This window comes from Mus musculus, chromosome 4 (assembly GCF_000001635.26).
Source record: "Mus musculus strain C57BL/6J chromosome 4, GRCm38.p6 C57BL/6J".
In the NCBI taxonomy this organism is placed as follows: domain Eukaryota; kingdom Metazoa; phylum Chordata; class Mammalia; order Rodentia; family Muridae; genus Mus; species Mus musculus.
The window spans coordinates 91,150,686-91,175,967 of NC_000070.6; the positions used below are offsets into that span (position 1 = coordinate 91,150,686).

Sequence of the window (25,282 nt, forward strand, 5' to 3'; positions counted from 1 at the left end):
AAGTTCCGCAGTGAACAAGACTATTAAAGTTTTTATTATTACATTTTTATTACTTAAAACAATTTTGAACTTTAAATATATTTTGATCATATTCTTTATCTCCTCCAACACTCAACACCAGTCAGAGTTTCATCCTTAATAGGGAAAACTTGGGAACAAAGTTTACAATGGAACAATAACTATTGTACATTATGTGTGTATGTATGCTATATGTCATAGATGTATTAGTATTTAATATATGCCATGAGATATACTTGAGTACATGTATGTGTATATATTTATTACATAAATACATACATATATACAGAAATATATATTTATGTAAGAATAATCCTACAACAACTCCGTAAGATAGCTTTTACTTCCACTGCCCATTTGCAGAATGATGAAGGCCTTAAAGCTTGTTAATCTACTCAAAGTTACATGGCTTAGTAGAAGACAGATTTGAAAACATAAATTTTAAAGTTTGTGAGGGTTTTAACCCTTATCCTATATACCTGCCATCCTGAAGTCTTAGAAATACTCAGTGGCTGAAAAAAGGTAACAAAACGCATCTTGGATGCTTTCATGAATTTCTTGTTGAGTGAAAATAAAGCAAATGTGAAAGGATTGGAGCAAGCCATCCTGTAGAAGGAAGGGAGTTATGAATGCCTTCAAGCATGCTAATCTGATGGACGCCTTCTTTCTTCTTTTTCTTTTCCTTCTTTTTGTCTTTCCCTTCTTTAATTTTCTTCTTATCTTTTTAAAATTATAGTTAGAATATACAACATATTTCATCACAGCATTTTCCTAACATAAATACAGATACTAAAAACTAGGCTCAGCACATGGGAAAGAACATGTAATATTTGTCTCTTGGGGCCTAGGTCACTCATGGTTGTGTTTTCCCAGCTCTTCCCATTTTCCTTCAAAATTGATAATTTAATTTTCCTTTACAGCCAGATGAAATTCTACTGTACATATGTCCCACATTTTTATGTCCATCATTGTGTTAATAGACATCCAGGATGATCTTATTTTCTTTTTATTGTGAATAATGCATTGATGAACATAGATGTGCATGTGGTAGTATGAACAGTCTAGGAATGGAAGAGTGGGATCATACAGAACCATTTTTAAAGGATTTCCTTAATAAGCTCTTAGTTTACAGAACCACCAACCATGAATAAGGGTTCCTCTTTCCTACATCCTTGTCACCATTACTGACCGTTCTTGTCCTGATGGTAGCCATTCTGACACTGGCAAAGAGATGATCTCAAAATAGTATTAACTTGCACTTTCCTGATGAACAGTACTGTTCAACAATCTTAAAAATATTTATTGGCCATTTGTGTCTTTTTTTTTTGAGAATTGTGTGCTCATTCCACTGACTCCTTTGTTGTAAGGGTATTTAACTTTTACAGTTTTAAAAATTAAATTAAATATATTGACCCTGTTTTCTAAGTCTAATTCATATTCAGCTGTCTTGTAGATTGGGGCTAATGATTACATCTTACTATTCCATGAAGTTTCTCTCATTGGTAATGCTTTTTTTATTCATAGAATGGTCCCTCAGTTTCCACAAAGAATATTTCTTCAGGCCATAGTAAATGCCAGAAACCATGGATATTACCAAACTCTAGTATATATACATATATACATTCAGTAAATACTACATACATATATATGCATATGTATATACATATATACATATAATACATAATATTTAATGTAAGTAGTATTTATTTAAACTTGTTATAAATTAGGCACACTTATTAACAACTATAACTAAAACAACAGAGCAATTCTAAAGAAAACCTGCAAGAGAAGTTATATAGGTGTTCCTTTTTTTTAACAATATCCTAGTATCTTTGCCACCATATAGCATTCTCTTTCTGGTGCTGTGAGACGATAGCATGCCTAGGTGATAAGACAAAGTAAGGAAAATGATCCATAGACATTGTGATGTAGGGCTTCACTCTGTGTGTTACTGGAATGAAGGAATTCTGATACCCTCCCCCATACCCTCCCCCCTACTCCCCTACCCACCCACTCCCACTTCTTTGCCCTGGCGTTCCCGTGTACTGACTCATATAAAGTTTGCAAGACCAATGGCCTCTCTTTCCAGTGATGGCCGACTAGGCCATCTTCTGATACATATGCAGCTAGAGACACGAGTTCCGGAGGGTACTGGTTAGTTCATATTGTTATTCCACCTATAGGGTTACAGACCCCTTTAGCTCCTTGGGTACTTTCTCTAGCTCCTTCATTATGGGCCCTGTGATCATATGCAATTTAAAACTTAGTAGTTTATTTATGGTATTTCCCGTTCGATATTCTTACCCTGTCTTTCATTGTTAATTATTTTACTTGCTCATTTATTTGCTCTATGGTGAAACAATCAAACCTAGGACTAAGCACTTGCTAGACCCGTGCTGCTTCAATGAATACAGTCCCAGCACCATTTAATATTTTCATACCAAGCTGACCTCAAGTAAACATACAGAAATTAAAACTGCCGATAAAGAGTGACTGGCATAATTTTTTTATTAAAAAAAAGTGAAATCAAATCATCCACTATAAAATTTGAATTTCATCAGACCAGGATTGTGGACTATGTCATTTCAGTTCCCTAACCAAACACCCAGATTAGAAGCCCCCTCTCCACTGGCACAAAAGAATATGGGTGTCATACCCACAGACTCCATTCAGCCAGGTTCTTCCCATTCTGACCAAAGCTGAACTATTAGCTCAAACGCCATAAGCAAAATAGAGAAAAACCCAAAAGTGAATACAGGAGGGAGACCCAGGTGGCAGATTCACTGTGTTATTTTTAGACAGGCCTCCAAAATGTTTTCACCCTCATAAACAGGACCTCTCTGGACTCAGCCTTATTCCTTGGTAGAAGCCTATTAAATAAGAAAAGAGTACTGCCACTAATAGGCAATGCCCAACAAAAACGAGGCTCTTGTGGCTTGTCTCAAAAGGAAAAGCTGCAGGAAAGCACTGAATTTGCAAAGAAGTGAGCTTCATAAATTGTGTGCAAAAAGGTTCTGAAGATTCAGATAAAAAGCTCAGTTCCAGCACGACCATCTGTTAGTCCCCTAAAAGCAGATAGCTAGTAGTTTATAACGGCAATGAAATAGTTCTGGGGCACCCAGGCAACAGCCAGGGTTTCCAGTTACAACCAAGAAACATACAGCCTGGTGACCTGCTGAGCCTGCTTCCACTACCCCTGTGCACCCTCTCCAAACAGGAAAAAAATATGTGGTTACCGTCTTTTGACCGGCTCTTTTCCTTCCATAAAAAACATAGTAGCTTGGCATCAAACTTGCTTTCCCTCTTAACTTGGATCGAGTGTTCACAGTGACTCCCCGTGCTCCCCCAATCACAGCCCATCTTGAACCCACTCCCCATCACTCTGCCTCAGCGCCTTCCAAAGCTTATCCACTTTTCCTTAAAGCCTCTCCCGGCCTCTCTGAATGGAGAGAAAGCCAGGACTGCAGTGGAATCCTGAGTGGGGCAATGTGAGAAATTAATAATACAAGAGCATCTAAAGACAGAAAGGTTAGCCACAAGCCAGAAAAATCAAGTCCTTAAACAAAAAAAGCCCAGTCTCCCACTGTTTGCTACCAGAGCCTCCTCCCAACCTTGGTAGAGTGCTGTAGTCAAGGTTCTGGGAAAAGATTTCTGCTGTCTAGACCGCAGTCTTGGCTCTGCACTTATGGGTGTCTGACCCTGGGTGTTATTTGACCTTTAGATCCCTCAATTTCCTCACTGGTAAATTGTGCATAATAATGTACCTTCCTTTTGGGGTTGTTAGGATTAAGCGAAATAATTTATTTAAAGTATTTAACACAATGCCTGACACATTTTTAAGCCTCCAATTAATGTTATTCATCATTATCAACAGCAGCAGCAAAATCTACATCTTCCTCTAATTAAACTGTTCTTTTCTGACCTTACTATCCTTTTTTTAGTAATTACTAAGATTGCAACTATATATTTTTTTTATTACAATGCATGCTAAAATTGGCTTAAGTAATAATTCAAGCCTGTTTGGCTGCTGATAATATCAGATGATGTGAAGCAACAAGCCACAAGCTTGCTTTTTGCCAGCTTGACAAAAATGGACCCATATCTTGAGTGTATACAAACATAGGAAATATTTGTGAAACTGCTAGATACCTCTCTCTCTCTCTCTCTCTCCCTCTCTCTCTCTCTCTCTCTCTCTCTCTCTCTGTGTGTGTGTGTGTGTGTGTGTGTGTGTGTGTGTGTGTGTGTGTTGTAAATATGCAGAGGTATGTGATGAATATTGAGGTCAGTGTTTGATGATGGGTTAATTTTTGAAACAAGGTCTCTCATTGAACCTGGAGCCAACTAAGTTTTTGTTTGTTATTTTGTTTTGGGTTTGGGGGCAGGGTCTCTCACTGAACCTAGAGTCTGCTGTTTAAACTAGATTGACTTGCTAGCATGAAAGTCCAGAAATCTTCCCAATGATAGCCAACTAGGCCATCTTCTGCTACATATGCAGCTAGAGACACGAGCTCTGGGGGTACTGGTTAGTTCATATTGTCGTTCCACTTATAGGGTTGCAGTCCTCTTTAGCTCCTTGGGTACTTTCTCTAGCTCCTCAAGGGAACACCAGGGCCAAGAAGTGAGAGTGGGTGAGTAGGGGAGTGGGGGACTTTTGGTATAGCATTTGAAATGTAAATGAAGAAAATACCTAATTTTTTAAAAAGTGAAGGGGAAAAAAAAAAAAAAAAGAAAGCCCAGAAATCTTTCGGTGTCCCCGTCCTCAGGACTTCCCATTCTTGATTTTTAGATAGTGTTGGAGATCTAAACTTAAGTCCTCCATTTTGCCTACTGAGCCTTCTCCCTGCTACATATTTTAATTTATAAAAATAAATATAAATGTGACAGAGTTGAAATATTTTCAGCTACCCAGAGAAATCTTTCTTCATTTGCAGATGTTTATAACAATCCAAATTCTGGGCAGTAGTTGCTGGGTGAATATAGAAGCAAAATTAGAAATTTTTTTTGTAGTATCTGCCTTACCAAAAATAATTTGATACACTTGTCTATGGAAGAGATCAGAGCCTCCAGGATTTGCTGGCCAACATTCCCTGCCAGGGTGCAGAACCATAGGACACAGCCAATGAAGATCTAAGGAACTAATTTCTCAGTTCTGCAAGGCTAAGGACATTCTACCTACACCTTTTGCTTTTTAATATTTGACATAGTAACCCTCTTTCGTAAGTCTGGCATGTGCCCAACTGTGTTGGAGATTGGGCTAATTATAAAACCTTGCTCTTTTATACAGGTTTTTCTAATTGGTAATACTGTTGTAGTCACACAGAATTCCCTCGGGATCCATAAAGAATATCTCTTTAGATCATAGTATATGCCTGAAACCATGTGTAGTACCAAACCCTACATAGATCTTTATGTATATCCCTAAATTGAACACAGTGCTATTTCTGTTCTGATAAATTTTATAGCAAACATTGTTATACTCCCTAGGTAAACTTTTCTCTCTTATATACAAATTCTTGGGGTAAACCTCAGCATACCTCAGTACTGTTAAGGTATAGAAAAAAAAAAGGTGTATAAGAAGGTTTGAGCTAAAGAAACCAAGGCTATACATAACATTACTTTATAGGAAAATTAATCTGGATTCCCAGTAACTAACTTTACAAATATATTTGACACTTGTGGTCACAAACCCACCTCTATTAGTGAATTAAAATTGTAGTAACTTTATCTTCAAGCTAAAATATTTTTAATTGTAGTATCTTTCTTTGCAATCATAAGTGGGATCAAATATAATCATTTTGGCACAAATCTGATAGTCCGTCACAGCACAAAAAGTTGATATTTATGCTACCCACAAAATATGCAAACATCAGTTAGGAGGTGTTAATAAAACAAGAGAAAGTCTTCAAAAGATGAAGTGGATAAATCCAAATTAAAAGAATATTCCTAACACCAGCAGCCGGGCAGTCTCAGTCTTTGCTATGAAAAGTGCTATGGCAACTCCCTATGTCACTGACGAGACCAGCCGAAAATACAAAGCCTCAACACAGAGACCAGACTCGATGTGGCACAAGCGGGAGAGTGTCAAAGAAGGATATGTGCCCCAAGAGGAGGTCCCAGTCTATGAAAACAAATACGTGAAGTTTTTCAAGAGAACACCAGAACTTCCCACAGGGCTGAGGCACACCGGTCAGACCTGAATGTGGTGAAGCAGGCATCTCCAAGTCAGCCAAACGCAACCTGAAGCAGAAGGAGAAAAGGAGGCAGCAGCAGGAGAAAGAAGCAGAGGCCTTGAGCAGGACTCTCGTTAAGGTGTCTCTCAGAGACACAGCCCAGCCGCCCAGTGCTCTCCATGGCCCCCAGGCCACCCCTCTAGCTGCCTCTGACCAATCTGATTCTGCTGCCACAGCAGAGAAAGCCAAGAAGATTAAGAATATCAGGAAGAAGCTGCAACAAACAGTTGGGGGAGCTGCAGCAACTGCGTCCAGGCCGGGGAGGTCAGCCAGCCCCGGAGAGAACAGCTGGAGAAGCTGGCACAGCGGAGGGGTCTGGAAGAGGAGCTGGAGAACTTGGAGTCGGGCCTGTGAGGCTTCAGGAGTAGGGGAGTGGACTGCAGAACACACCATGGGGTGTTCTGGGGTCCAGGGAGTATGGGCCGCAGCAGTCAGGAGGGGCACCCCCATACTGACTCACTTCCATCTCCTGTGGCCCGACTCAGTCCTCCAGAGCTTAGGCTCTTCTTCATGCCCTCCCGTTCCTCTCAGCTCCTGTATTTTTGGACTTTCCCCTTCCATCCCACTGTTCACAATCTGAGTGCCGACCCGAGTTACCTCTGCTGCTGACCTGGGTGTCTCGTTGAAAAGAAAACCGGGGTGTGGGAGGCGGGGGAGAGTCTGTTAGAGATCTGAAGTTGAAGGAGTACCCAAGTTTTGGAGTCTTGGATCCTGTTCACAGTGTTTATGAGTTACTTCCCTGGCCATCCCAATCCTCTTCCCTATTTTTTTTCCCTGAAGAAAGTAAGAATAAATTCAAGTAGATGGGAAAAAAGAAAAGAAAAATATTATCAGTTCCAGACTCCTGACTCAGGTGAGCAACGGACTGGTCTGCTTACCTTAGTTTCTTCTTCATTGACAAAGAAAGAATCTACACAATTTGTATACTGTAGAAAACATTAAATAAGGGGCTTGCAAGATATCTTAGTGGGTAAAAATGCTTGCCGAGCAAGCCCGAAGGCCTGAATTCAGTTCTCTGAAGCCCATGGTAGAAGGAGAGATGAACAATTCCCCACACTCCCCTACACACACTAATAATGAGAGAGAGAGAGAGGGGGGGGAGAGAGAGAGAGAGAGAGAGAGAGAGAGAGAGAGAGAGAGAGAGAGAGAGAGAACGAAAAGGGGCAGGCTAGGGAAAGGGCTCATTCAGGTAGCTAAGTGCTTGGTGTCTAGGCAAGAGAAAGTGAGCATGGACATCACACCAAAAAAAGCTGGGTGAGGCAGCGTATACCCATGCTGGGGAAGTGGAAAAGAGCCATCTGGTCAACAAACTTAGCAAAATCAGTGACATCCAGGTTCAATGAGATAACCTGCCTCATATCGAATGATTGAGGAAGACACCTAATACAGATGTATGTCTGCCGGAACATCTGCACATAAACATGCTTACACATACATCAACCCCAAAACATGTACAATTACACACCACTTAAATGACCAAAGTGCTGAGAACCTGAAAGTCACTCAGTAGCTCCTGTGTGTACAACTATGCATTAAGAATTCAGGGAGAAAACATCCAAATGTTATTATTTGATTCTTTCCTTTTTAGTATCCAAAACTTATTCCAAATTTTGTGAAATTGTTACATAATACTTAGATAATCAGATAAAGGATGTCAGTTGGTAACTTGGAGCCTGAAATACTGTTCATCTATAATGTAACTGAGAAGAGTCCCTTTGAGTCAAAAAGCACATTGCTTTCAGCAGCTTTTATAACAAACCACCCCAACCTTCAAGACTTCAAACACACCAGTGGCACTCTTTTGTGACATATCTGGTCCTGGTCTCAATGTGCTGGAATTTAGGTATGTGTGTGGCACATTCCTTGCTGAAGGTGGGAGATCAGTGACATATGTATGTACACAATGCCCCAAATGGTAGCTATTAGCCACACATCATGTTTTACTTAAAATTAAATAATATTATGAATTCTACTCCTTTCAAATAAGCAGTAGCCACATGCAGCTAGTGGCTTCTATGTTGGGCAGCATAGACATAAAGCCATCCCATACTCGAAGAGCATTCAGTCAGTCATGCTGAGCTGGAAGTGGGCCTCAGCTGGCCTTCACACTGCTGTCCTTAGGCCTCAGCGGCCAGCATTATCTTTTCAATACAGACTGGCTCAGAGAGATCTTTTATTTTAACATTTCCTTTGGTCTCTGTGACATCTAACAGATTTTTAAAGAGCCTTTTAAAGGTATAGAGCCCTTTATTTAAATTAAACCTTATATATAAACCCTCAACTGTCACTGTTCCAGTTTTACTTCCAGTGGGAGATTTGAGACCTGCATGAGCCCCTTCCCAAGCAGGTTTAGCTCCTGGGGAGATCACTTAGAAAACCACCTTTAAAGACATATGAACTCTTCTTTATGGAAAACAAAACACACACATCTAGCCCCAATCTTTTTACCATTCACCCTGTAATTACTTTTATCCTTTTAGTATCTGTCCAGGAGATCCCCCCTCTACTGCTGTGTCTCCCCTTCTTTTCTACCTAAAAAACTCACAGTCAACTTCAGAGTCAACCATGAAAGAAGACCTCCTGATGGGAAGAGTCATCAGAGGCCCACAAGCCAGGTACTATTGGCCATATGGATGGACTGTGCAGGGTGTTGACAGGAGGAAGGAGCAAGGGCAGAGCCTGTAGTATAGGTCAACTGTTATAGGTCCAGAGAAAGCACAATGTCTACATAGCCCGGTAGAACTGGTAGTCAAATCCTGAGAGAGCCAAGGTTTTACAATAATCTTCTACTTAACTGGTAAGCTCAGATACAGAACTCCTCAAAGCCAGCCTTGGTTGGTTGGTTGGTTGGTTGATTGGTTAGTTGGTTGGTTGGTTGGTTGGTTGGTTGGTTGGTTTGTATGTTTGTTATTATTTTTGCTGCTGATGGTGGTGGTTTGGTTTCTTTCGAAATGCACTTTTTGTTTGTTTGTTTTTTTTTAACTTCCTGGTTATTCCTTCAGTTGGAACATTTTTGGGGTTCCCTCCAATCCCTACCTCAACTCCTATCCCAAACCTTATGCCCACTCTCAACTCCAGGTTTTCCTGGTTCTGCGTGCTTTCACAAGACCCACCTACCCACCTTCCCACTTAGATTCAACTAACCTACAACAGTCCTGAAATTAGTGTCTACTTTCCATATGACTTAAGCTGATCAGGCTCATTTCCAACACAACACAGCGATGCCAAAGACTAAAATGGCAGCTCTTTTGTGAGTCCCTTCCACGCTGCAGGGAACTGCTTATCTGATTGCTGGTTCTTCCATTATCTTCACTCATCACTGTGCAAAATGGAGACAAGACACTCTCAAGTTCAAAGTGCCTTCAGTGACCACTGAGTCTCTCAGAACCCTAGCCCCCAAGTTCACCTAGAGCAGAGAACAGCTCCATTGCTCTCAGAGAACCCCCACAGCAATGTTACTGTGAGTCCCTAGTTATGTGCATACTATCCTGTGTATGTATGTTTGATGGGAATATGGATGCTAGCTCTCCTACAAGCATCACCTATCTGTGACCCCATATATTTAGGAACATTACTAGAGCTCAAGGTAGAGAATGTCGGTGTGGTAATGACAATTAGCTATTTGAAATCCTTTTAATCTCCGTTCCCAGACATACTTCATCTTTTAAATTTCTGCCCACAAATATATGACAATGTTGTCAATCATTTCTGCAGTCTCTAAATTAGAAGCATATGATCTGTAAATGATGAGACACTGCATATCCTTACACTGAGTGAATCCTACCATTATTAATTCAAACACACATAGTTCAAGAGAAATTACTGCAGGCATCGGCTGAGCTCTTGCATATACCAGGTTCTGCATGGTCTGACACACATAGAGTCTTTTAAGCTTCACACCCGTTGAGCTGCATTATGACGGTTCGCAAAGATGAGCAAACAAGTTCGAGCTACATTGCTAGTGAGTGCTATTCCGGGATTTGCTTTCAGGCCATCCATTGAGTGGGTACCAAGATTACCACATTCTCATGATGCCCATGCTCTACCTGAAAAAAATCACTGCACAGGATCTTTCACATAGTTATGTCTATGATCATCAAATTGTGTGTATCCAATAGAGAATTACAATGATGAAAATGTAAATGTGTGAATTATTTCCTTCAAGACAGAGGTAAAGGCTATCAGCATTACATTTAGGGACAAGATATAGCAAGAATCCTCAGATGACTATCAGGCCTTCCCTGTACACCTCTGGGAAGTTTCTTAAAGTCTCAGTATATAATCCCTTTGTCTGTATAATAATTTTTTAGAAATTGGTTCATAGAGAATAAATTAATAAAAATAGACAATTACTAGTTTTATGTGTTGACACGACTGGATTAAGGAATGACCAGATAACTAGGAAAACATTCTATCTAGGTATGCCTGTGAGGGTGTTTTTAGAAGAAATTAGCATTTTAAAAGATAAACTGAGTAAAGAAGATTATCATACCAATTTAGGTAAGCAACTTTGAAAGCAAAAGAGAACTAAAAGGTGATTAAAGGCCTCTCTTCTTGCGCTGGGAATATCATCTATTTCTCCTTATTCCTTTGAACCCAAACTGGATTTTTTTTTCTTGGTTTTTGATCATTAGTCCTCCAGATGAAAGATTCTGGGAATTCTTGAACTACAGTGATATGAGTCAATTCCTATAATAAATTTCCTCTTAGGCAGACAGATGCATAGACAGGCAGAGGGAGACAGCCTGTTGAATTGTTTCTGAAAAGCATTAACCCAAAGGCAAACCATTTATTAGCAGTCACTATGTATATATTAGTGATTGTTGTTATTGCTTTGGGGGGAAATTAGAGACAAAAGAGATCAGAGATTTCTTAAAGCCTCTTTAAGGGAACTAAGGAAGTGTACTGAAGGTAGACTACTTCTCCCTCTGCTTTTGTTCAAGGAGGAGATGAATCAAAGCTAAGACTGCCCTTCACATGGAACAAGAGTGTGAAAGAATGAGGGATGTGTTCATTCCTAACTCTCTTGACTTGGTATCAAACAGTCAGATCAGATTACCAAAAGTCCATAAAACTGTGGCTTCAGTGGCTTGTCTTACAGCCACCCCATCAGAATGATATTCAGCCTTGTTCCTTTAGCTGTCTCCAAGACTGAGCCCACAGGAATCCAAACAAGGTGAACTCTTGTCCACAAGGAAACACTAACATTATGTCTGACATAACCACATCTATCTCCCCCAAATCTTTCTTGGCTCATAAATATTCCATCCTGGGACCGGGAATGGTAAGCTACAGCGACCAAGTGACAGATGAATTTGTGCCTTGTGTTTCGGTTTGCTTCTTAGTCAGTTTGTCTGTTATAACAAGAACTCAATGATTAATACTGACTTCTCACAGTTCTTAGGGTTAGAATTCTTAGATCAGAACACCATCATGGGCAGGTTCTTAATGAGGATCTCCTTTCCTGAGGTTTCAGCCATTCCTCTTTCCCCGGTATTCTTCAAGGTGGAGGGTGAGAGTGAACGAAGAAAAGAGAAAAAAGTGTGCAGCACCACAGGATGAAGCCTTCATCACCATGAAGCCTTCATGAAGCCTTACTCCCAAGTCTCTGTATGCAAATATGATTTCATTCATAAGCTCAGCCTCTGCATATGATTTGAGGTTCGGGTGTGCAGACATTCAGAGGCTACTTAGTGATCTTATACACTTGTTTTATATGCATAAGAAGAGCATAATAAAGATGAACTACACCAGATAACAAAAGTATCAGAGAGTATCTGTTTGCTTTGGTGTATAAAATTAGAGCACAAAAGGCATTTTACAACTATCTTTGAGGCAACAGATTTATTGTAAAAGTCTCCATGAAGATTTTTCTGTAATTTTACTTATGCCTAGTAATCAAACCACAAAACACATTCTCCATCCCTCCACGTTCTCACGTCACTTATTGCTCTAATAACACAATGAACACATTCCTGCGTCCTAGATTTAGCCCAGGCTATGTTCTGTTTCCCTGTTAAGATTCTTCATGTTTTACTCTAATTCCCTGTTGTTGCAATATTAAACCTGCCCCCACTTTCTGTCATCTCTAGTCACATCAAGTGAATGCTTTGACTGTGCCAGATACTATAGTAGGCTCTGAGATATTGTCACCAACAAAACAGAAGAAGAAAGAAATATAAGGGCTGAAATTAATCTATTTATGAAGCAACAAGTAGTATGCCATGGCGATTATGTAGGATGGACTATCTAGATGGGCACTTCTCTGAGGTCTAGGGTGATGCAGAGCTTGGTCAGACTATACTATGAGCTGCCCTTGAAAACAAACAAAGCTTCAGACTAGAAATTCCCACCTCTCTATTGTGCTGGTTCGAATGAAAATGCCCCCAAAAGGCTCATATATTTGAATGTCTGATTCCCAGTTGAATTGTGTAGGAAAGATTTGGAGGTATCACCTTGTTGGGAGGGTGGGGTGGTTGTGTCCTTGTTAGAAAAGATGTGTCACTTGGGGTGGGCTTTCATATTTCATAAGCCCATGATAGGCACCATCTCTGCTAGGCAAGGTCTCTGTTCTCTCTCCTCTCCTCTCCTCTCCTCTCCTCTCCTCTCCTCTCCTCTCCTCTCCTCTCCTCTCCTCTCCTCTCCTCTCCTCTCCTCTCCTCTCCTCTCCTCTCCTCTCCTCTCCTCTCCTCTCCTCTCCTCTCCTCTCCTCTCCTCTCCTCTCCCCTCCCCTCCCCCCTCCCCTCCCCTCCCCTCCCCTCCCCTCCCCTCCCCTCCCCTCCCCTCTCTCTCTCTCTCTCTCTCTCTCTCTCTCTGTCTCCCTCCCTCCCCCTCCCCCTCCCCCTTCCTTTACTCCTCCCCCTCTTGCCTGCAACTGTGGACCAGATGTAAACGCTCAGCTACTGCACTAGCAGCAAGCCTGCTACCTGCCACCATGCCTACCATAATGTTCATGGGCTAACCCTCTCAAACAATAAGCAAGTGAAGAAAAAGAGAGAGAGAGAGAGAGAGAGAGAGAGAGAGAGAGAGAGAGAGAGAATGAAAGAAAGAAAGAAAGAAAGAAAGAAAGAAAGAAAGAAAGAAAGAAAGAAAGAAAGAAAGAAAGAAAGAAAGAAACTGGATGTATGTACACACTCTTGGTTGCTATGAGGTCTGCAACTCATGAGAAGCCTGTCTTCTGCAGACCTAGCTGAACTGCTAATGATATACATGATCTGCCCTCTTCATAAAATGAACACATCTTTTAACGTCCATTCTGGTAGTTAGAGCTCTTCCAGTATATCACACCAGCAATATCGTTCTTCAAGTAGCATAAAGTGAATCTTGAAGTGCTTTCTTCCGCTGACGTCCCTTGAGAGATATCCGTTTGTTAAGGATCTCTCGTATAATTTTCAGCCTGAAGTCCATCATTTGTCGACAGAAGTAAGGAGAGCACAGTGGGAGAGAAGTCTAAAGCTGTGATTTTTGAACAAACAGCCAGTCACAAGTGCTGGTGAGGGAGAGCCTTTCCATTTGTCTTTTCATATACACACTCGTCTGTCACTGCAGTGCTTGTGTCTCTAATCTGATTAGCTAGAGGGGTGTCCAGAAATCCCCTAGCTACAATAGCCACTTGCAAAATCCAAATACATCAAAACAATTATTAATAAAATATATCTATAAGCGTGTTTACAGTCGCAGGGGGTTAAGAGGGAAATGAAACAGCAGCTATTGCAGGCTCTTTTCCCCTGGAATTCATAATTTATTTACCTTGTCTGTCCTGCTCCCGGTGTGGCTACAATCAATTGCATTCAACGTCAGCTCCTAGCACAATGGGCTGCTGGGCCTGCCTGCATTTTAGCTCTACAGGCTTAAAATTCTACACTCTTTTAAGGAAACATCAGCAGGTACATATTAGCCATTCAGATGAAATATAATTGCTACTAAGAAGTATTTATGGCCATACTCTCCTCCACCCCCGCCACACACACACACACACACACACACACACACACACACACATGCGAGCATCCTTATAGACAGACACACTCCTCAGAGTAAACCACCAACTGGAACAACTCTGAACTACAATGGCTTCACATAATGAACATTTCCGATTAATGCCACATTCAAGAGTCTGGGCAGGTCTCCTGGATGATTCTCCTAATCAGACACAGGAATCTAGTAACCTAGACACATTGCATATCTCTGCAATATGGCTTGCCATTCTCTTTCTAAAACTGTACATGGATATGAGCATGGACTACCAGAAATATGGCCACTTTTCCCATGTCATGTTTGCTCACATCCCATCCGCCAAAAAAACAGTTCCAAGGCCTCACCTAGATCCATGGGCAACGTGGAGTATAAATCAAGTTGAGTGGAAGGCTCTAGTCTGCTTTATGGAAGGTGCGTGTGAACCTGATGACCACTTAAAACGCAGAGGAGGGGCTGCGGCAGCAGGAGGGGAGAGCAATTGTGACGCAAAGTGAATTAATTGATTAATTAATTTAAAAAAAAATCCATGGCCCTCTACCAAATCTCAACATTTACCAGTATTACAGCAAATGTCATGCCATGAGTCCTGAGGCTCAGAGTAAGATGACATAGAACAGTAGATTAAAAGATATTTCAGACATGCATGGTGGCATATACCTGCAATCCCAGTACCTGGCATGTTGAGGCATGAAGATAGGCAATTCAAAGCTAGCCTGGACCACATAGAAAGATCCAGGCTAACCTGGGCTTTATAATGAGACCTTGTCTCAAAAATAAATAAGTAAAATTTGTTTTTTTTTTTTTGTTTGTTTTGGAAAGTATAGGGATCAGAAACGGAGAATTCTATAGATTGGGCAATACTCCACTGATAACCGTGTGTCCATTAGATTTGAAGAACAAAAATTAGATTTACATTCTGGCCTACCTCTTACAATGGCCCAGTCTGTACAGATAATCTGTCTTTTATGCTTCATCAGAAAATAGAACTAAACAGTATTTTTTTGTTCATATGGTAAGGGTGGATGAAATGATGGGATGTATGAGAGACATCCCCCCTTCGTACACACATAATGAGAACATGTGTGTTACATATTCTGAGCTCTCTGTAACTAGAAATTGGCCATTGTCACTTGCACTTGGAAGAGACTCAAAGACAATTGATGGCAAAGGGAAGCTGGAGGTAAGAGACTCTTACCTGAGCATCTTAACTGATTGTAATTAAATATATATTACCTCTCTACTTGATCCTGTATTGTAAGTGGGGGCAAACATTAGAGCTGCAGTAACCACTGACCAAGTCCTCCAGAGATGGATGTAGGGAAGCATGGCATTGAGACTATGGCTTGGTGATGGCGGAGGAGAAGAGAGGAACACATTTTATCGTCATTTATAGTGTACCTTTATAAATTTAGTCCCATTTGTCCCTTTATAAATTTAGTCTCTCATGAACTGAAGTTATTTTAATTGGATGGTTCTCCTCTTCTTTCACACTGACACAGATGATTATCTTAGGCCTCTATGCCTTTGGTGAAAAAAAATTCAATGAAATTTGATTGCCTTGAAACGTGAGCACTAAGGGATGATGAAAAGGAAACTATAACAAAGCAGATTTGAATTCTGTGCCTATAGCAAAGTGAGGTCTACCACAATAGTACACTGTACCCAACAAATCTCTGCGCAGCCAAATGAAGGCAGTGCTAAGGAGCAATAATGCGCTGGAGGAAAGAATGGGCTTTTCAAGATGCTAGAGAGCTGAGAGCTAAGAGGGAAAGGCTCAATGGCCACACATCTCCTGCTTTGTTCCCTGGTTCAGAAGAGTATACTATGATATGGGCTTAATAACCCAAATGCTCAATAACCAGCAGAGCCTAAAGTTTGCAAACATCCCTTGAAAGAGAAGAATTGAGCGTATAAATTCAATTAGATAAGTAAGTTCCAGACAGCAATGAAAGACTTAATATATAGTGAATCTGGTTTTGGCACAAAATTCAGCTTCCTGGAGCCTTTACCTTAGAAACTATTGCTATGAGCTGGAAGCCCCTTCTCACTCATTGGAGATGAGGCCATGGGAAACATCAGGAAGGCATCTGCATCTGCTCTTGTTCTTTGCAACAACAGTGCATCTGTCACATTTCTGGATATTTAACTAAATAAATCTTAAACTGACTCTGACTCTGTGGTGTGTGTGTGTGTGTGTGTGGCATTTGCACACATGTACAAATTGAAGATCTGGGGATACAGAGTTTAGCTGAGTTAGATGTTGTCATTGTTGTTGTTACTGAACCATAGACCACTTGAAATTTTTTGCAGGTGACCTGGCTCAGACAACCGGTAGTGGCTAGGCTAAGTGCATTAGAAGACACACAGAACATTCTAAGGAGGAATCAGGACATAAGAAAGACTTAAATGAACAGAACATGGGGATTAACAGTTGAGTGATGAAGGAAGAGACTGAGTTCATGAAAACAGTATCATCCAAATGTTAGCTGTGGATGGATTGGGAGGTGGGAAAGATGTGGGAGGGAGAAAGAGTTGGGGAAGGGAAAACATGATCAAAATATATTGTATGGAAATTAAAAAAAATAAAACATAATTAATCTTAAAAGGGAAAGAAAATCCCCTTGGTTATATCAGTACAAAAAGTGGTTCTTTTTCTGAATTTCCAAACAATGTCATACAATGTCCTGTCTGATTGTGATGGTTTGTATATCCTTGGACCAGGGAGTGGCACCATCTGAAGGTGTGGCCTTGTTGGAATAGGTGTGACCTGGTTGGAATGGGTGTGTCACTGTGGGTATAAGATCCTCACCCTAGTTGCCTGGAAGTCAGTCTTCCACTAGCAGCCTTTGGATGAAGACATAGAACTCTCAGCTCCCTCTGCACCATGCCTGCCTGGATACTGACATGCTCCCACCTTGATGATAATGGACTGAACCTCTGAACCTGTAAGCCAGCCCCAATTAAATGTTGTTTTTTGTAAGACTTGCCTTGGTCATGGTGTCTGCTCACAGCAGTAAAACCCTAACTAATACACTGATATTCCTGTAAATTGTGTTATAAACTGAGTTTATGATGTTAGGTTAGAATTCATTAAAATCACTTCCTTAGAGTTAATTGTTAAATCTTCAGCAATTCTGAGAGGTTATTCTTAAATACTACTATTAAAAATTAAGCTCTACAAAATCATTATGTATTTTTCAAAAGGTAATGAATACTCCAAATATAATACTTACTGGTTATTTCTATGATATCTTACTATTGTCATTGCTCCCAAGATGTATCTGCTATATGTGTTTAAAGAAAAAAAATCATAGCAATGGTAAAATACTATTTTTTAAAATATTAGTTGTATAAATTACATGTATGTGTCAGGGGAGGTATACATGGGTGTGTAGGTACTGGAAACTGAAATCGCATCCTCTGAAAGAGAAGGAAGCACTCTTCACCACTGAGCTATCTTGTCAGTACCCAACAACTATTTTCAAATGCTTAGTAGTACATTATCAGCTTAAAGGTAGTTGTGCTATAAGATCATGCCATAGATTCAGAAAAGTTTGAAAACTCTTCAACACTCTCCAGAACCAGCTCTTAAGAATTTAGCTGTATACCAATGGTGGTATCTTCCCCAGGTTTCAGCCAGTTGGAATAAGTCTAACACCTCACTGAGCAGAAAGATGTTACCCATCTCCATTGTCTCCTATGTTGTGCAATATGACATCACATACACAACTGTATTAAGCATTTTGTCATTTGCTAGAATGGTAATCAATTAATAATGGTGACTATCTTATGGCTACGTGTATGCGATTTGATCGATTTTAAAAAGCATACCCACCCCACAAAAGAACCACATCCCTTGTAGGTTTATCACTGCCTCAGTAAGGGAGAAATGCTGACCATGAAAAAATTAGGGACTCAGCAGAACTTAGGAAATTAGTCTGAACAGGTTAGAGGGTGCGCCAGAGAACCGGACAGCTTCTGGGACGGGCGGAAGCACAGAGCCGCTGAGGCAGCAGCCTGGGCGGGCCGCAGACAACCGGCCACCATCCAGACCAGAGGACAGGTGTCCGCCTGGCTCGGGAGACGGCCTCAGCCTCAGGAGCAGCAGTCACCATCTTGGTTCCAGGACTCCCTGGAACTTAGGATTTTAGTCTGCACAGGTGAGAGTCTGCACCACAGAAGCTGACAGCTTCTGGGAACTGCCAAAGCAACACAGCTTCTGAGAGAGGCCCTGTTTTGGGCCTTCTTCTTCGACCAGGAGGAGGTCCAAAAACAAGATATCTGCGCACCTTCCCTGTAAGAGAGCTTGCCAGCAGAGAGTGCTCTGAGCACTGAAACTCAGAGGAGAGAATCTGTCTCCCAGGTCTGCTGAGAGACCGGTAACAGAATCACCAGAAGAACAATCTCTAAACAGAGTCAACTATAACTACTAACTCCAGAGATTACCAGATGGCGAAAGGTAAACGTAGGAATCCTACTAACAGGAACCAAGACCACTCACCATCATCAGAACCCAGCACTCCCACTTCGCCCAGTCCAGGGCACCCCAACACACCCGAAAACCTAGACCTAGATTTAAAAGCATGTCTCATGATGATGGTAGAGGACATCAAGAAGGACTTTAATAAATCACTTAAAGAAATACAGGAGAACACTGCTAAAGAGTTACAAGTCCTTAAAGAAAAACAGGAAAACACAATCAAACAGGTAGAAGTCCTTACAGAAAAAGAGGAAAAAACATACAAACAGGTGATGGAAATGAACAAAACCATACTAGACCTAAAAAGGGAAGTAGACACAATAAAGAAAACTCAAAGTGAGGCAACACTGGAGATAGAAACCCTAGGAAAGAAATCTGGAACCATAGATTTGAGCATCAGCAACAGAATACAAGAGATGGAAGAGAGAATCTCAGGTGCAGAAGATTCCATAGAGAACATCGGCACAACAATCAAAGAAAATGGAAAATGCAAAAAGATCCTAACTCAAAATATCCAGGAAATCCAGGACACAATGAGAAGACCAAACCTACGGATAATAGGAGTGGATGAGAATGAAGATTTTCAACTCAAAGGACCAGCAAACATCTTCAACAAAATTATTGAAGAAAACTTCCCAAATATAAAGAAAGAGATACCTATGAACATACAAGAAGCCTACAGAACTCCAAATAGACTGGACCAGAAAAGAAATTCCTCCCGACACATAATAATCAGAACAACAAATGCACTAAATAAAGATAGAATACTAAAAGCGGTAAGGGAAAAAGGTCAAGTAACATACAAAGGAAAGCCTATCAGAATTACACCAGATTTTTCACCAGAGACTATGAAAGCCAGAAGAGCCTGGACAGATGTTATACAGATGTGGGGAGCGGGTGTGGCGGCAGTCCCAAAGGCGCCAGGGACTGCAGCTAAGTCATATGACTTGCACCTGACTTCCTCATTTAAGACACAAACATCTTGAGTGCTGCGCAGGTGTACCAGGATACAGGTGAATCCAATTTGGTGGAGATTTGCCCCTGCTGCCCTGATTAGCTGAAGCCTCGTGACTGGCGAGGGGGCGTGGCCTGCGGTTCGTGGATGAGAGAGAGTATAAAAGGAGTGAGAGGCCCAGGGTTCGGGGGAGATATAAACAGGGGAGATATAAACAGGGGAGATATAAACGGGGGAGATATAAACAAGAAGAATCAGGACTGAATAAACTGCTGTTAGAAGGACTGGTGGTCGCGTCGTTCTTGCTGGTCGAGAGCGGGCGCGGCATACAGACACTAAGAGAACACAAATTCCAGCCCAGGCTACTATACCCAGCCAAACTCTCAATTACCATAGATGGAGAAACCAAAGTATTCCACGACAAAACCAAATTCTCACATTATCTCTCCACGAATCCAGCCCTTCAAAGGTTAATAACAGAAAAAAACCAATACAAGAACGGGAACAATGCCCTAGAAAAAACAAGAAGGTAATCCCTCAACAAACCTAAAAGAAGACAGCCACAAGAACAGAATGCCAACTTTAACAACAAAAATAACAGGAAGCAACAATTACTTTTCCTTAATATCTCTTAACATCAATGGTCTCAACTCCCCAATAAAAAGACATAGACTAACAAACTGGCTACACAAACAAGACCCAACATTTTGCTGTTTACAGGAGACACATCTCAGAGAAAAAGATAGACACTACCTCAGAATAAAAGGCTGGAAAACAATTTTCCAAGCAAATGGTATGAAGAAACAAGCTGGAGTAGCCATCCTAATATCTGATAAGATTGACTTCCAACCCAAAGTCATCAAAAAAGACAAGGAGGGGCACTTTGTTCTCATCAAAGGTAAAATCCTCCAAGAGGAACTCTCAATTCTGAATATCTATGCGCCAAATACAAGGGCAGCCACATTCATTAAAGAAACTTTAGTAAAGCTCAAAGCACACATTGCACCTCACACAATAATAGTGGGAGACTTCAACAAACCACTTTCACCAATGGACAGATCATGGAAACAGAAACTAAACAGGGACACACTGAAACTAACAAAAGTGATGAAACAAATGGATCTGACAGATATCTACAGAACATTTTATCCTAAAACAAAAGGATATACCTTCTTCTCAGCACCTCATGGTACCTTCTCCAAAATTGACCACATAATAGGTCACAAAACAGGCCTCAACAGATTCAAAAATATTGAAATTGTCCCATGTATCCTATCAGATCACCATGCACTAAGGCTGATCTTCAATAACAAAAAAAATAACAGAAAGCCAACACTCACGTGGAAACTAAACAACACTCTTCTCAATGATACCTTGGTCAAGTAAGGAATAAAGAAAGAAATTAAAGACTTTTTAGAGTTTAATGAAAATGAAGCCACAACGTACCCAAACCTTTGGGACACATTGAAAGCATTTCTAAGAGGGAAACTCATAGCTCTGAGTGCCTCCATGAAGAAACGGGAGAGAGCACATACTAGCAGCTTGACAACACATCTAAAAGCTCTAGAAAAAAAGGAAGCAAATTCACCCAAGAGGAGTAGACGGCAGGAAATAATCAAACTCAGGGGTGAAATCAACCAAGTGGAAACAAGAAGAACTATTCAAAGAATTAACCAAACGAGGAGTTGGTTCTTTGAGAAAATCAACAAGATAGATAAACCCTTAGCTAGACTCACTAGAGGGCACAGAGACAAAATCCTAATTAACAAAATCAGAACTGAAAAGGGAGACATAACAACAGATCCTGAAGAAATCCAAAACACCATCAGATCCTTCTACAAAAGGCTATACTCAACAAAACTGGAAAACCTGGACGAAATGGACAAATTTCTGGACAGATACCAGGTACCAAAGTTGAATCAGGATCAAGTTGACCTTCTAAACAGTCCCATATCCCCTAAAGAAATAGAAGCAGTTATAAATAGTCTCCCAGCCAAAAAAAGCCCAGGACCAGACGGGTTTAGTGCAGAGTTCTATCAGACCTTCAAAGAAGATCTAATTCCAGTTCTGCACAAACTTTTTCACAAGATAGAAGTAGAAAGTACTCTACCCAACTCATTTTATGAAGCCACTATTACTCTGATACCTAAACCACAGAAAGATCCAACAAAGATAGAGAACTTCAGACCAATTTCTCTTATGAATATCGATGCAAAAATCCTCAATAAAATTCTTGCTAACCGAATCCAAGAACACATTAAAGCAATCATCCATCCTGACCAAGTAGGTTTTATTCCAGGAATGCAGGGATGGTTTAATATACGAAAATCCATCAATGTAATCCACTATATAAACAAACTCAAAGACAAAAACCACATGATCATCTCGTTGGATGCAGAAAAAGCATTTGACAAGATCCAACACCCATTCATGATAAAAGTTCTGGAAAGATCAGGAATTCAAGGCCCATACCTAAACATGATAAAAGCAATCTACAGCAAACCAGTAGCCAACATCAAAGTAAATGGAGAGAACCTGGAAACAATCCCACTAAAATCAGGGACTAGACAAGGCTGCCCACTTTCTCCCTACCTTTTCAACATAGTACTTGAAGTATTAGCCAGAGCAATTCGACAACAAAAGGAGATCAAGGGGATACAAATTGGAAAGGAGGAAGTCAAAATATCACTTTTTGCAGATGATATGATAGTATATATAAGTGACCCTAAAAATTCCACCAGAGAACTCCTAAACCTGATAAACAGCTTCGGTGAAGTAGCTGGATATAAAATTAACTCAAACAAGTCAATGGCCTTTCTCTACACAAAGAATAAACAGGCTGAGAAAGAAATTAGGGAAACAACACCCTTCTCTATAGTCACAAATAATATAAAATATCTCGGCGTGACTCTAACTAAGGAAGTGAAAGATCTGTATGATAAAAACTTCAAGTCTCTGAAGAAAGAAATTAAAGAAGATCTCAGAAGATGGAAAGATCTCCCATGCTCATGGATTGGCAGGATCAATATTGTAAAAATGGCTATCTTGCCAAAAGCAATCTACAGATTCAATGCAATCCCCATCAAAATTCCAACTCAATTCTTCAACGAATTAGAAGGAGCAATTTGCAAATTCATCTGGAATAATAAAAAACCTAGGATAGCAAAAACTCTTCTCAAGGATAAAAGAACCTCTGGTGGAATCACCATGCTTGACCTAAAGCTTTACTACAGAGCAATTGTGGTAAAAACTGCATGGTACTGGTATAGAGACAGACAAGTAGACCAATGGAATAGAATTGAAGACCCAGAAATGAACCCACACACCTATGGTCACTTGATCTTCGACAAGGGAGCTAAAACCATCCAGTGGAAGAAAGACAGCATTTTCAACAAATGGTGCTGGCACAACTGGTTGTTATCATGTAGAAGAATGCGAATCGATCCATACTTATCTCCTTGTACTAAGGTCAAATCTAAATGGATCAAAGAACTTCACATAAAACCAGAGACACTGAAACTTATAGAGGAGAAAGTGGGGAAAAGCCTTGAAGATATGGGCACAGGGGAAAAATTCCTGAACAGAACAGCAATGGCTTGTGCTGTAAGATCGAGAATTGACAAATGGGACCTAATGAAACTCCAAAGTTTCTGCAAGGCAAAAGACACCATCAATAAGACAAAGAGACCACCAACAGATTGGGAAAGGATCTTTACCTATCCTAAATCAGATAGGGGACTAATATCCAACATATATAAAGAACTCAAGAAGGTGGACTTCAGAAAATCAAACAACCCCATTAAAAAATGGGGCTCAGAACTGAACAAAGAATTCTCACCTGAGGAATACCGAATGGCAGAGAAGCACCTGAAAAAATGTTCAACATCCTTAATCATCAGGGAAATGCAAATCAAAACAACCCTGAGATTCCACCTCACACCAGTCAGAATGTCTAAGATCAAAAATTCAGGTGACAGCAGATGCTGGCGAGGATGTGGAGAAAGAGGAACACTCCTCCATTGTTGGTGGGATTGCAGGCTTGTACAACCACTCTGGAAATCCGTCTGGCGGTTCCTCAGGAAATTGGACATAGTACTACTGGAGGATCCAGCAATACCTCTCCTGGGCATATATCCAGAAGATGCCCCAACTGGTAAGAAGGACACATGCTCCACTATGTTCATAGCAGCCTTATTTATAATAGCCAGAAGCTGGAAAGAACCCAGATGCCCCTCAACAGAGGAATGGATACAGAAAATGTGGTACATCTACACAATGGAGTACTACTCAGCTATTAAAAAGAATGAATTTATGAAATTCCTAGCCAAATGGATGGACCTGGAGGGCATCATCCTGAGTGAGGTAACACACTCACAAAGGAACTCACACAATATGTACTCACTGATAAGTCGATATTAGCCCAAAACCTAGGATACCCAAGATATAAGATACAATTTCCTAAACACATGAAACTCAAGAAAAATGAAGACTGAAGTGTGGACACTATGCCCCTCCTTAGAAGTGGGAACAAAACACCCTTGGAAGGAGTTACAGAGACAAAGTTTGGAGCTGAGATGAAAGGATGGACCATGTAGAGACTGCCTTATCCAGGGATCCACCCCATAATCAGCATCCAAATGCTGACACCATTGCATACACTAGCAAGATTTTATCGAAAGGACCCAGATGTAGCTGTCTCTTGTGAGACTATGCCGGGGCCTAGCAAACACAGAAGTGGATGCCCACAGTCAGCTAATGGATGGATTACAGGGCTCCCAATGGAGGAGCTAGAGAAAGTACCCAAGGAGCTAAAGGGATCTGCAACCCTATAGGTGGATCAACATTATGAACTAACCAGTACCCCGGAGCTCTTGACTCTAGCTGCATATGTATCAAAAGATGGCCTAGTCGGCCATCACTGGAAAGAGAGGCCCATTGGACACACAAACTTTATATGCCCCAGAACAGGGGAACGCCAGGGCCAAAAAGGGGGACTGGGCGGGTAGGGGAGTGGGGGTGGGTGGGTATGGGGGACTTTTGGTATAGCATTGGAAATGTAAATGAGCTAAATACCTAATAAAAAATGGAAAGAAAAAAAAAAAAGAAAAATTAGAACAGGGTAATGCAGACAATGTGAATGCAGATCGACAGAACTATACGCTACAACAACGGTTCAGATTAGTCAAACTGATGTCCTAGGGGATGAGTGAAAACCCTGGAAATGTAGATTGACAGGTAGTCATGAAAATAAAAAAAACAAAGCTTGGATATCTTCTATTCTGCATCAAACAGAATCCTAAACTTTTGCATTTACAAATGCTGCACATCAGAAAAAAAATCAAGTATCCTAGTATACAGTTACATAAGGTAGGCATAAAATCAAACACTTACTGCTAATCAAAAAGAAATTTAATTTCAAACAGTTCTTTGGTATACACATAATGTTAACATTTAACTGTATTTTGAGTGTTCTGTGTGTGCATGTGCTATTTTTATATGTGTACATTTTCATGCACATGAGCAGGTGCATGCAAATGCAGATGCCAGAGAAGGATGCCCTCCCCAAGTGCTTTTGACTTTCTATTTTGAGACAGGCTTGGTTGCTGGACAGGTTGACAGTCA

General features: G+C 40.7%; 1 pseudogene; it reads left to right on the forward strand.

Annotated features, from left to right (window-relative positions):
* On the forward strand, positions 5,980-7,054 carry Gm12644 (predicted gene 12644; annotated as a pseudogene).